The 12,557-nt window shown below is 41.9% G+C and overlaps 1 long non-coding RNA gene across 1 annotated transcript; it reads right to left on the bottom strand.

The window, feature by feature from the left end:
* Nucleotides 1-289: 289 nt before the first annotated feature.
* On the bottom strand, nt 290-9,331 carry LOC120723092. Its single transcript, XR_005693661.1, has 3 exons — nt 3,859-9,331; nt 402-407; nt 290-301 (listed from the first exon to the last, which is right to left on the bottom strand). It is a non-coding gene; the product is annotated as an uncharacterized LOC120723092 (long non-coding RNA).
* Between the last annotated feature and the right edge of the window lie 3,226 nt (nt 9,332-12,557).

Genomic DNA, 12,557 nt, shown 5'->3' with positions numbered 1-12,557 from the left:
AATCCAAACTGCGAGAGTGGCCTGATGGCTGAAGGCGCTGCCTCTCATTCCACTTTTAGAAACTCCATGAAGCACGAGTACGCCTGAAGTCTGAGAGAAAAGTGATCTTCAGCCATTTATTAGAACTGATGTGCTTTATGTCGTTTTTACCATTACAAGCTCCTCAAGCAAGAGTGCTGCAACTACTGAATGGTTGTATTATATAACTGAATCATTCTAGCATTCATCAGCATCATCTAGTTCCTTTTATTATATTTATCTTTATAATTACTTCAATAAAACACTGATGTTAAGAATTGGCCTGATAGATAGCACAGCGCCTTGAAAGCTAGATGATCATTTTGCTGGACTTGTTGCAGTACAGCATACAGACTCACTGAGTATATTAGAAGGAAAATAACTCATCTCTCTTGACTGATGAGGTCTTTTCTGGAAGTATTGGCTCTGACCACTGAGCATGCAATTCGTTTTAATGAGAAATCTTTGAATCTTGGGCAACATTTGTATGTACTGTCTGTAAGGTGGGTTCCCAAGCAACAAATGGTCTTTTCAAGCCTTTAACTTAAGTGTGTGTAGAGTCACAGAGTCTCAGAGAGCTTTAATTTCAACTAAGTCATTGTCTAAGAAGCAAATAGAAAATCTGGAGATACTCCTCATAAATATAATTAGATTTATAAAATCAATAAAAATATGTGATCTATTGCCTTGTGTTCATGAGGGGCAATCAATTGTATGCATTAAGAAGACCAATCATCCGTAGTCCAAAAAAAACCTCCTACAGTACATGCTCCATCTGCTCCACTGTATTAAATAAAGCCTGCCTGGGTTTCACTTCATTGTGTCTACTTCAGCAGGGGAAAATAGACTCCAAACCTGGGCTCAATAACCAAATAAGGTCTGAGGCATCCTATTCATTGTCCAATCTAGTGCTCAAAATTGAAAGAAACCAATCAAAGACATCAGTTTTCAATTTTGGCACAGCTGAGAAAAGTATTGATCAGGCAGGAGTTTCTTATCTAAACACTGAAAAAAAGGATGCGCTAATACCAGATTTATTATGTTTACTACTAAATCAATACAGTGGCTCCAAACATGATTTGCTTGAATTAAGATTAAAGTAATCAAGACATGTAATATAGTTAAAGACAACATGCTTGACTCAGTCACACAAACCTCCAAAATAAATCTACATTGAATTTTTCCATTTACTGAAATACCAAGAAACATTTATAGAAAAAAACTGGACACTTTACTGGCCAACAATTACATTTTCATTCTGTGTTTTTTTTTTGTTTGTGCATAATTCATCAGTACTTATTGTGTTAGTAATTTTTTCAAATTAAGAAGACTAAAATCCCAGCCACAAAAGCCTTCAGACTGGTTGGTGACCACCTGACAACCATCAGTCTCTAGGGGAAAATATGAGTATCCATGCACAGGACGCCATTGGGTGCTCAAAGCCGTTGTATAGTTGATAAAGCCCCAGTCAGTGATCCCCTGATAACCAGTGGTCACTAGAGAAAAATGCATATTCTTTGTTTATTGCTATGATCGCTAACAGGTTGCCACAGTTGCTGCTACTCACTAAGCAGTACTGCAACTGTGAAGAATGCAATGCAAACCAGGATAACTAACCATTCACCTACAAGGTATGTAGCTACTTGGATAGTGTGTGACTACTGATAGTGCCATCTCAAATCATTTAAATCATTCATGTATTCAAAATGCTGAGTTTAAGTAGTGAAATACATGATTTGACACATCTGCATCAGTTAAAGTGCAAAAATACTATTAAGAAATATTTGGGTGATCAATCGGTGTAAAATGTTTAACTGTACCAACATATCAGATAGCAGCAGTACAGAAATATAGGTGTCCTAAGACAATATTACCTTTATTTTTTCTAAAACATAAAAGCTTATTTTAAAAATTAACATACAAAATTAAATGCTGGTTGAAGCCAATCAAGAACTTTAAAAGCTTTTCCATGACCGAGTTGTCTAAAAAGAAACGGCAAGTCCATTCAGACATTCAATGTTCAAAATATTCACCAATTTCCCCAGCCCATCTAATTATTAATGTCAAAATGAAAAATGTATACAACTATGTAATATACAAGAAGAGGCTGGCATTAAAATTAATAGAAAGAAGAGTATTAACCATTAGAGAACCAGTGTCCTCAGGCTAAGCAGAGTAATTGCTGTAGTTAAAATGACGTTTTTATCATCACTCATTTGTTGCTGCTCAATTTTGCATTTCTTTTCCATTACACACTCATTGTATTGATTCCTTATAATATAATGCCTCATCTGACTGTGTAACAAAAATGGATGAGTAGAGGACTAATCAATGAACCTCACTCCCAGGACACCTGGAGGAAACCTTAGCAAAGCCGCACAGTCAGGAGTCTGCATGCAGTGATGGAAAACACTCGATCCTTTCATCCAACTTGCTTTATGTTATTAAAAAAAAGGGAGAGAAGAAATAAAAGAGCGACAACTGACAGCCCTTGTATTGTGTTGACGGTGGGAGGATTAAAGACTGTGAGAAAACTCGAGAAGATGAGAAGAGACTGAGCGACCATCTGAACGAGGCCTTGCAGCGGGGCAGATTAGCTGCGTTTGTGGTGTTCACACAGATTTCATGAAGCTAATATCAAAGCAGCAGCTGGAGGAAAAGGCCAGGCAGAGACACATGAGGACAGCGACAGAAAAGGGAATGAGAAATGCAATCTCCTTAAAAGAGGAGGAGCCTGCCATCAACTGGTGTGTGTGTATGTTTTCATATACTGCTCTGCACTGTCCTGCCCTCTCCCTCTTTAACTTGAGAGGAAATTTTCTTGTGAAACTCAGCTGGCTAACTCTTCTGGGATAATATTTTATACAGCTGCAAACTAAAACCTTGTGATGGGTTCAGAAGCCTTGTGATTGAGAACATCTTTAAAAATGCAAACCCCTTCAAAAGAGCTTCACTCTGAATCCATCTGAAGACACAGCTGGCTTTCTCCCAGACTTTTTTTTTTATTTTTTTATTTTCCTTGTGGAAAAATTCTTTTCTTATGACCTTGATGTAAGCTCTGGGGTTTGATTATTAGAGGCTCTTCCTATTCATGCAAAAATTGTTGAAACGCATCGTTGTCTGAGAGGGGATTAGCATGTTTTGGTTTCATGTTCTCATTATGTTTGCTGTTCTAATGTAGTATATTATCTAAGAGTAAATTGTTGGATCATTTTCAGTGATATCTCTGTGCTGCATCTTAAACAATTCATCACAGTAGCAGATTTAATTTCCTGTATAGATGATAATCTTCCCCAATCAGATACAAAACTTGTAATAAAGAATACAAACAGTTCAGGTGGGTTTTTTTTTTGGTTTTTTTATTAAATGTTATCTATTTTGAGGCTGTACCTTAGTGGAACAGAGCTTTAACTCCAAATTATATACAGGAGGTGTGGAAAAGTCTTGAGCCACTCCTGATTTCTTTATATTTTGTTTCCAAGGAGCCAGACGTTCTTGCATTTTTTTAAGTGGTCTTGAGCAACACTTCTCCAGGTTTTCTGGAGGTCTTTCAGTTTTTTCCTCAGGCATTACGTCTTTTATGGTCCTTGTACCAGATCATTTTCAGAGGAGCGTTTTTTGTGTTTGTTCGTTAAGCCACTTAACACTGACTTATGAATCATTCAAACATAAAAGAGACCTAGCTCAAGAGATGAGCCAGTGTTGTGTCTACACATAAAAGACAACTTAGCAACAGACCAGTGTTTCTTTAGGCGCTTTGTTAGTAGCAGCAGATGAATAGCATCTGAAAGTAATGCGTTTAAGAAATGGGACAAAATCCAGCAAAGGGCGGCTCAAGACAGCCAAGATGCGTCTCACCCTTCAGCTGATCCATCTACTGTTCACTGAAGCCTCATTAGAAATGATCTCAGTGGAAAGGTGGCTGTTAAGAAGCCATTCTCGTGGATGGGAAATGGGGAGGAAAGTAGAAAAGGCTGAGGTATGCCAAAGTGTACATGAAATGAACTGAAAAATCAGTGGATGACCCAAATGTGAAATGTGTGGCTCAGTGAGTTTCTACAACAATCAAAAACGCAGTAGAGGCTCTATTATGGTTTAAGGCTGTATTTCAGCCAGCGTTGTTGGAGATCTTGTCAAAATTCCCTTCCCTCTCGTTTTCTTAAGGAAGCTTTGCCCACTATTGGTCCCTGTATCCAACTTTTACTGAATGCATCACAGCATTACTTAGATCATTAAAAATCCTAACTGTTGACTCGGGCCATTCCGTGGTTTTAGTTTTACTAGATCTGACTGCTGCCTTTGACACGGTCGACCACAACATTCTCATCTCAAGATTGCAACATGTCGTTGGTCTTAAAGACAGTTTTATCTTGGATCTCGAAAAGCTTATTCATGCTTTTATCACTTTCAAATTGGACTACTGTAATTCCCTCTACTCGGGCCTCCCATATTCTTCTCTTCACCTCCTTCCTTACATTCGTTCCTCCGAGTCGATCCGGTCTGTTAAATTGCATCTTAAAACTTATTTTAGTCCGGCTTTTGACTCAAACTAGTTGATAACTTCGTGGCTAGTTATGCTGTTTACCCATATTGTTCATTGCCCTCCTTTTAACTGTTTTATTCTAACTGTCTTATGCTATTGCTCTGACCGACTGTGAAGCACGTTGGTCAACTTTGTATTATGTGCTATAGAAATAAATTTTGATTTGAAAATTGATGGAATTATGAACGCAGATTTTAATCCACTATGCACCACCTTTTCAAAAAGCACCGTTTTTCCAGCAGGACATTGATTCCACACACACACACACACACACACACACACACTTAAAATGTTTATTAACAACAATGAGGCATCCTTTAAGCTTTTTTCTGGTTTTTATTGTTTCTACCAATATCCAAAAATGTAAACCTGTTTCTTTAAATTTGAAGATCATGAAGTCACTGAATCATTAGACAAATAAGTTAATGATAAAGGGAAAATTTAGAAAGGTTAAAAACAAAAAAGGCAGCCAACATCCAAAGAAGAGCTTTGAATGTCCTTCAAGGAGCCTGGAGGACTGTTCCTGAAGACCACTTTATAAAAAAATAAAAATAAAAATTACATTAAAGCTTGGAGAAGAAAGTTCAGTATAAAGGACGTCATGCTAAATGCAGATTTTCAAGCTCACTAGAATTATACAAACTGTTTTTGCTTCCCTGTTTCAATCCAAGAAATGAGTGGTGGCTAAAGTCTTTTGCAATGTACTGTAGTCTAGTAAGGACTGTTATTACCATGTCTGAAAGTAATCTGCGAGCACAAACGGTTCGTCCCATCATAAACGATTTGGAAAACACAGTCGGAGAAGTGTGTTCTCTGGAGCTGCTTCAATTAGAACAAATGGAGCAGTAACAAAGTGTTTGTGCTGAAATTTGACATTCAAATGAGCTTCATAAATTCTCATTACGGCAGCAGTTATTTAAATTCTGAATGCATGTGTCAGCTATTATAATTAATTAGCTTGTTAATGTATACAGCAGGGTGACTGCAAGCCATACTACTCTTAATACATTTCTAACCATATCTGAGCACATTTAACATTGACCACAAGTACTGCAGCCTGGGCATTGTTATTGTTGCGACCTAAAAGTAGTTATAAAACTTACATTTTCTGAATCGTTGGCAAACGCTCTAAAGATTATACTTAATGGTGTTTTATTTTTGGACCCATTTCCAGTTGATTATTGTAGTTTCAGTTAATTTTTGTAGTTCATTAGTTCCAGCAGGTCAGAGTACAGACGTGTGATGTCATCAGTAAGCGCAGAAAAAAGAAAAACAGTGTGTGAGACGTGAGAACATTGTTTGCTGATGATATGCTGCCTGTAAACTCCGAACCTGAACTGAGGAGAATAAAGTTGCCACAAGGAGAATGGAGTCATGTCTTTCTGAGGGTGCAATATTATTAGAAGTAATAATCCTATTTTCAGTTAAAAGTGACAAACAATTATGTAAATCAACTAAAATGACATTTGAATGTTTCCATGTAACTTTAATATTTTTTAATTTTATTTTTTGTGTTGCAGCTCTCAGTTCACATGCACTGCTTTGGCTTGTTGTGCCACTCAGTCAAACAGATCTGGGATACAGAGTTGATTTTTTTTTTCCTTACACAATTATTCATAAACTTAAGAAAAAAAAAAAAAAAAAAAAACACCTGAACTATTAAAACATATTTATTACAGCCCCATCCCCTTGGCCATCAGGTTACATCTAGCCAGTGTTTTTTGACCATAAACCTTGTCTTTCGAATCACTGGTGATGGAGAAGAGGGCTAACAAAAAGTTCCAGACAGCAGGGGACTTGTCCACCCTGGGAGACTTGCAAAGTCGCCATGGAGACAGCCTAGGCCAACAAACTAACATTTCATGGTCACGTATTTCTGAAAGCAGACCAAGTGTTACAGAGTTAAAAAAAAAACAAACAAAAAAAAAAAACCTCAGCAATTCCAGGTAAAAATTAACGATCTTTCCACAGGTTCCCTTTCAAGGTTTACACACACACAAAACTGGAGCCTTATAGTAAAAAAAAAAAAAAAAAAAAAAAAAAAGTCTTTTTCCTCTTTCATTACTGAAAGATAATAGACAAATATATGAAATATAAAGATAATTGGATATTTGACAATTATTGGGATGTAGATAAGCTACATAATGTCAGACAGCAGAATGACTCAATAACACAGGAGACAAGTTAAAATTAAAAATAAGTGAATTCTAAACTATCAGCTTACATTGATACACATGAACGCAGTCAGCGGGGCAAATAAAACAGGCAGACAAATATCAGACAAGACAAAATCAGTGCAAGGTCCAAAACCAGCACAGCCACTGTCAATTCACTGACAAACATAAACCACAGGCAAAAAGAGGAAAAAAAAACAAAACAAAAACAAAAACAAGAAACTCACATGCAAAGGTCTGTGGCTCTCATTCATTGTATTAATGGAACTGACCTCACAGCCCATTGCTCATTCAGTCAGCTAGGTTCAGTTAATGTGCAAATGTATTGTTTATAAGGTTGGGGAAACCTGCAGTCAGCTGAGACTGAAGATGTCACTTGGACAAGTGACAGAACGTTTCTCCCACTGAAAACGTTACGTCCAAGAGGTCCAATCTCACCTCTTTCAAGAGGTCATACATTATAAAAAGCTAAATAAGAAATGGCTGGATAGCTTGACTACAAGGAAAATCAAAAAATATGGCACCTGAGGATTACCTGATCAGGAAGAGGTAGTCCAGAACACAGGCAGGAAAAAAAAACTGGCACAACTAAAACTTGGACCAAAAGATGGACCAGATTCAAGAAATACAACATAAAAGAGAAAATGGTGGACAGCAATCAAAACAAAAAGCCACAAAGTAAATCAGTTTGGGTGACCACTTGTACTTTACGCAAATACAGTTTCCTCTTCCAGGAACCAATTAATCTTACGTCAAAGAAGAGCACACAGCATGATATTGAATTCACTGTACTTCCAGTATTCGGCCAAACATCTGTAAAAGTCCACTTGGGAAAGAAAGGCTGGATGGCTGCATACAAATTTCAACTTCTAAAAGCCAGAACTGTCTATTTGCACAATTCTGTCAAGGTTTAGGACAACAGTGCCAGGTTTCAAGAGGTTTCTTTGTAAGTACTACTTTTGTAGTTTTATGTTACCTTGGACAAGGTTTTATGTTCCCTTGCAAATTTTATTGCTTATTACACCTTTCAAAGAGCCAAGCTGCAGCAGTATACAGCCACCCAGGGGGTTAAAACAGTGCATCTACATCTGTGGTTGAAGCTATGATATGTTTACAGCAGCTGTGCTTTAAACAGTGTAGTCATCAAAGCACTGCCAGCACAATCATGTCAAATCACTGTGCACATACAATGGCTGCAATAGCACCAGATCGATGGAAATGTGTCACAGCCATAATCATCACAACCAAAGCACAGCCAAGGTTACAGCCACAGCAATAATCATAATCAGAGCAGTCTGTTATCGTTTAATAGGACAAGTCCTTGGACGAATAATTGAAAGAAATGAGGTGTTCAAGACTTTTGCACAATTCTACATGGATGCAGCTCTTTGTCAAAGAGGCAAGGTCCAAAAACATCAAAAAAAAAAAAAAAAAAAAAAAAATCTAAAGCACAGGTAAGAACTGGCCCAATAAAATAAGGAACAGATGAGAGAGAAAAAAAAAGCCATGAACAGGTGAAAAGGTCAGACACAATGAAAACGAACAGGAAACGGCTGGAGAGGAAACAAATGGAAAGTATCAAAATGGGGATTTACAAAAGCACCGTTTTGGGGGAGGAATATAAAAAAGTAGCCATGAGTTGTGATGAAACCAGGGTAATGGACTGCTTGGCAGGTGGTCTAAAATAACCTTACATCTAACTTCAGTCAGAAATACTCACTGTGAAGCCAGTGCCATTATTATCCAAACTGTTACAGTTAAATTTAGTGGCACAGGTGCCATTTGGCTCTGTATGGTGCTGTGAGCTGCATGTGAAGTAGAGTGAAAATTCAGCAGGGAGCAGAACAAAGCAGGCAGTTAAAATATACTGAATTAGAGAGAAATCACCACAGGTACTGTAGACTAGGCAGAAAGGAGGATGCTGGCGAAGGGAGAAACACTTAGCTAATGTTTACGGCAATGTTGCAGGCTGCAAATACAGCTTAAAGACACCTTTAGTTTGAACCTTCCCAGTCTTAAAATACCCATTAAAATAACATTATGACATCCCAGCACAAACAGAGATAATTTCCCTATATTTCATAACTCACCACGTAGGATTTGGCAAAGCTTACAACAGGGGTATGACTGGTTTAATTCACAGGTGTGCTGACACAAAGCTTTACTAGGGAGCGGTCATTTCTGCTTATTTGGATCACTAAGCTTCTTTAATGTGTCTGTAGTTCTGGATGGCTTTGTCTCAAAAATATTATGGCCTGCTGTTGGTACAGCCAACATCCAACATCCATATTACTCTGCTTCCAATGAAAAGACATCTGTCTGTGTGCATTACACCCATATGGTTTGTGGATGCATCTTGCTAACCGGGTTTGCTGGTTAAACATAAGGTCTCAGTCATGTAGGTCTACAGGCCTGTCAGCAACAATCTGGCCACCACCAGTCACCAGGGAAAACCGTATGCCCAGACTGGTTGGCAAGTGCACCTTAGAGGTTGCTGGCCATTGCCAGGTGATATCAGTGTATCACAAAATGGTGATACACTGAAAAACCTACTTGTCATTGCTTTGGTTGCTAGCAGATTACCAGGGCCGCTCGAAGTTTGTGTGAGGGGCTACTAGCCCGGCTATGTAGGGGTAGAGGGGCGCACAGGCTGCCTTGAACGACTAGCGGGTGGTGGGATCTAAGTCCGTAACCCCCCCTCTAGCACGACTGACCCGGACACTTACTTCAGTAAGAATGGGGTTAGTTACCTGGCAACAGTAGGCACAAAAGGAGGACTCCAGGCCCGGACCTGCAATGATAGTAGCGCCTGCACATGGAATACTAGCACGGTCCCACTTAACTCCGTCGTCCTGTGCCTAACCAAATAACTCGGGCGCCCCTACTCCAAGGCAACCTGGGTCGGACAAAAGCATTCAACAACGACTTTTTAAACCATGTGGCTCCTTTTATTTATCTGGAGAGCCCTCAAAAAAACCCAAACTTGGTTAACAATGTCCACAGGGCCCTGGAGAGCAAAGGGGAAAACAGCAAGGAGCCTCCCCAGGACCAAAGAAATGAAAGAAATAAAATGAGGTAAAATAAATCAAAACAGACTGGTGGGACCCAGTGTTAGGAGTCCTCGACTCCGCACAACCCACCTTAGTCACAGAGAAAGCACTCACAATACAGGAGAACAGTAAAAGTTAACACAGCAATTATCCTGTCTAAAATGGCTGACACAGTCTCAACACATCATTTACAATGTCCGACACACCAAAAGAACATTTCAGTCTTTACAGTTTAATCCAGTAAATTGTCTCTGGGGTGGGACGGACAGATAGTTCTAGGGGTAGGTGTCGTTAACCGGAGTTACAGTCTGTTAGGCTGTCCAGAACTTCCACAGCCGGAATAGAATGTCCATTCTCCGGTCCACACAAAACAAAGAAAAAACACAGAAACAGTACCTTTGCCCCTCCTGAAATGGGGTGTGATGAACTCACGGGTAGGCGAAGCTTTTACATACAGCCCGCTAAAGCAGGGTGAACATCCGGAGCGTCGTCTGGGTGGCAGGGTACTCCAAACACCGCCGACGTTGAGGCCCAAAATGGCAGTCCCGCGGGCTATCGGAGCTACGGCAGTCCCCAGGCCGGGCGAAGCGAAGCCGCCCAATTCCTCTCTCGGAAACTCGCTGGTCCTTCGCCAGACAGCCAGCCGTGCTGTCTCGCTTTCTAAACGCTCTTCACCGTCAAACTCTACCGGCAACGCCGGGAAACTGAGGCAGATTGGAGGGGAGCGGCCGCTAGCCCTTAGCTCTCGATTAGCCCCTCTGCTAGCGCTATCTCCGCCGACACTTCGCCCCGGCGCTGCACCCGTAAGGCCGCTGTAGCCGGAGTCAGAGTTCATACATGGACGGGAACCCAGCCTAGACTCGCTGCGGTACCGCACACTGTCTCGCTAACCTCTCGTTTACACTTTGTTCGGGTCTTTCCTAGCGTCTTCTCTCGTCCAGACACGTGTGTTTTGTTTTGCTCCGCTCGTCTTCTCTCTCACCGCGCATGCCCGTCCTCTTCACGCTACGTCACTTCCTCTTGGCTGCTTCAGGCTGTAAACAATCCCGTGACCGTGTTTTTGAGGGTCGTAAATATGTGCCCTCACATTTCCCCCCAGCTAAACCCTGCCACACCAGCGACGACTCAAGCAGTTCATCCCTGTAACAAACACAGAATAACACATATTAACTCACATGTTCAGTAACACTCTATACCATTCACATATGACTCACATTACATTGCAAATGAGCATAACAGTAATCCATGGCTTCATTTCGTAACATAATCTCTATACCTCGCAGGAGGTACCCCTCGGGTTCGCCTCAAAGGGCGTTCAAACTGCAAAACCTCCCCTCGCCCCTCGTGCACCTCATCGCTCGCCTCTGAGGCCTCATCGCTCTCCTCTGGCTCACTTAGGGCCACAACTGGTTGTACCTCCCCCGCTAAATCCGGCTCCAACCCCTGGGCGACACAGTCGCCAACCTCGTCCGCCCCTGGGGCAACGAGAGCGCTCGGGTTCGACTCACATGGGAGTGGTGGAACACAAACAACCTCCATGAAGTCGGTATCGGACTCCACTTCGGCTGGCAGCCTATTGGCCTGCTTCGGCCGCCATGTCGGCGCTTGAAAGGTGCACAATTTGAGCTGATCCCTATGCACGACCCTCGTTGAGCCACCTTTCTCTGGCTTGACCGTGAACACAGGAATGTCGGGGTGGTTTTGTTTCACCACCAAATAAGGGTTGGGTTCCCATTTGTCCTGGATCTTATTCCTGCCTCTGGGTTTGTGATTGCGCAACAGCACCCGATCACCAGACTGAAGCAGGGCGCCGCGGGACTTCCGGTCGTAGATCCTCTTCCTCTTCCTAGAGGCCTCCTGGGTAGCCGAGCTTGCTACCTCCACGGCGGTTCTAAGCCTCTCATGGTGGTCCCGGACCCAGTCGTCCAGATTGTCCGCCTCTGGTTCCCTCATGTCTTTCCCTCCCAGGAGGTCCAAGGGCATTCTGGCGTCCCTCCCGAACAGGAGGTAGAAGGGCGCATAACCTGTGGAGGAGTGCTCACGAGAGTTATAAGCCATAACCAACTCTGGCAAGTACGTTTTCCAATCCCGTTTCTTCTCTGGTGGCAGTGTCCTGAGCATGTCGTGCATGGTCCTATTAAACCTCTCACACTGCGCGTTCCCCTGCGGATGGTAAGGGCTGGTGCGACTCTTGGCAATCCCATAGGCCCTGCACAGTTCTTTTATAACACTAGCCTCGAAGCTCCTCCCCTGATCGGAGTGCAACCGGGCCGGGCACCCGTAATAGGTAAACCAATGTTTCAGCAAAGCATTTGCTGTCGTCTCAGCAGTTTGGTTTCTGGTGGGGACGGCAACTGTGAACCTGGTGAACATGTCTGTAAGGACAAGGACATTTTCGTATCCCCCACAAGACTTTTCTAGCACCGTATAGTCCATAGCAAGGACCTCCAGGGGTGCGGTGACATTGCTGCAGGTCATGGGGGCCCTGTGGTTGGGAAAGACATCCTTTGCCAATGCACACCGCCTGCATTGCTGAACCCAATCTTGAACATCTCTACTCATGGTAGGCCAGTAATAGCTCCTTCTCATCACCGCGAGGGTGCTCTTTGCACTGAAATGCCCCCCATGCTCATGCTGGTTCTCATATACCTTACGTTGTAAGGCCCCTGGGACAATGAGCTGCCTGATCTCCTCCCCATCACGAGGGTCACTGACATGCCTATACAGTACACCCTTATAAAGCCTAAGGCGGTCAAGCTGTTGGTGAAGCCG

Source organism: Simochromis diagramma, unplaced genomic scaffold (genome assembly GCF_900408965.1).
Source record: "Simochromis diagramma unplaced genomic scaffold, fSimDia1.1 OVJJ01000669.1, whole genome shotgun sequence".
NCBI classification, from domain to species: domain Eukaryota; kingdom Metazoa; phylum Chordata; class Actinopteri; order Cichliformes; family Cichlidae; genus Simochromis; species Simochromis diagramma.
This window is presented reverse-complemented; position numbering and strand designations above follow the sequence as displayed.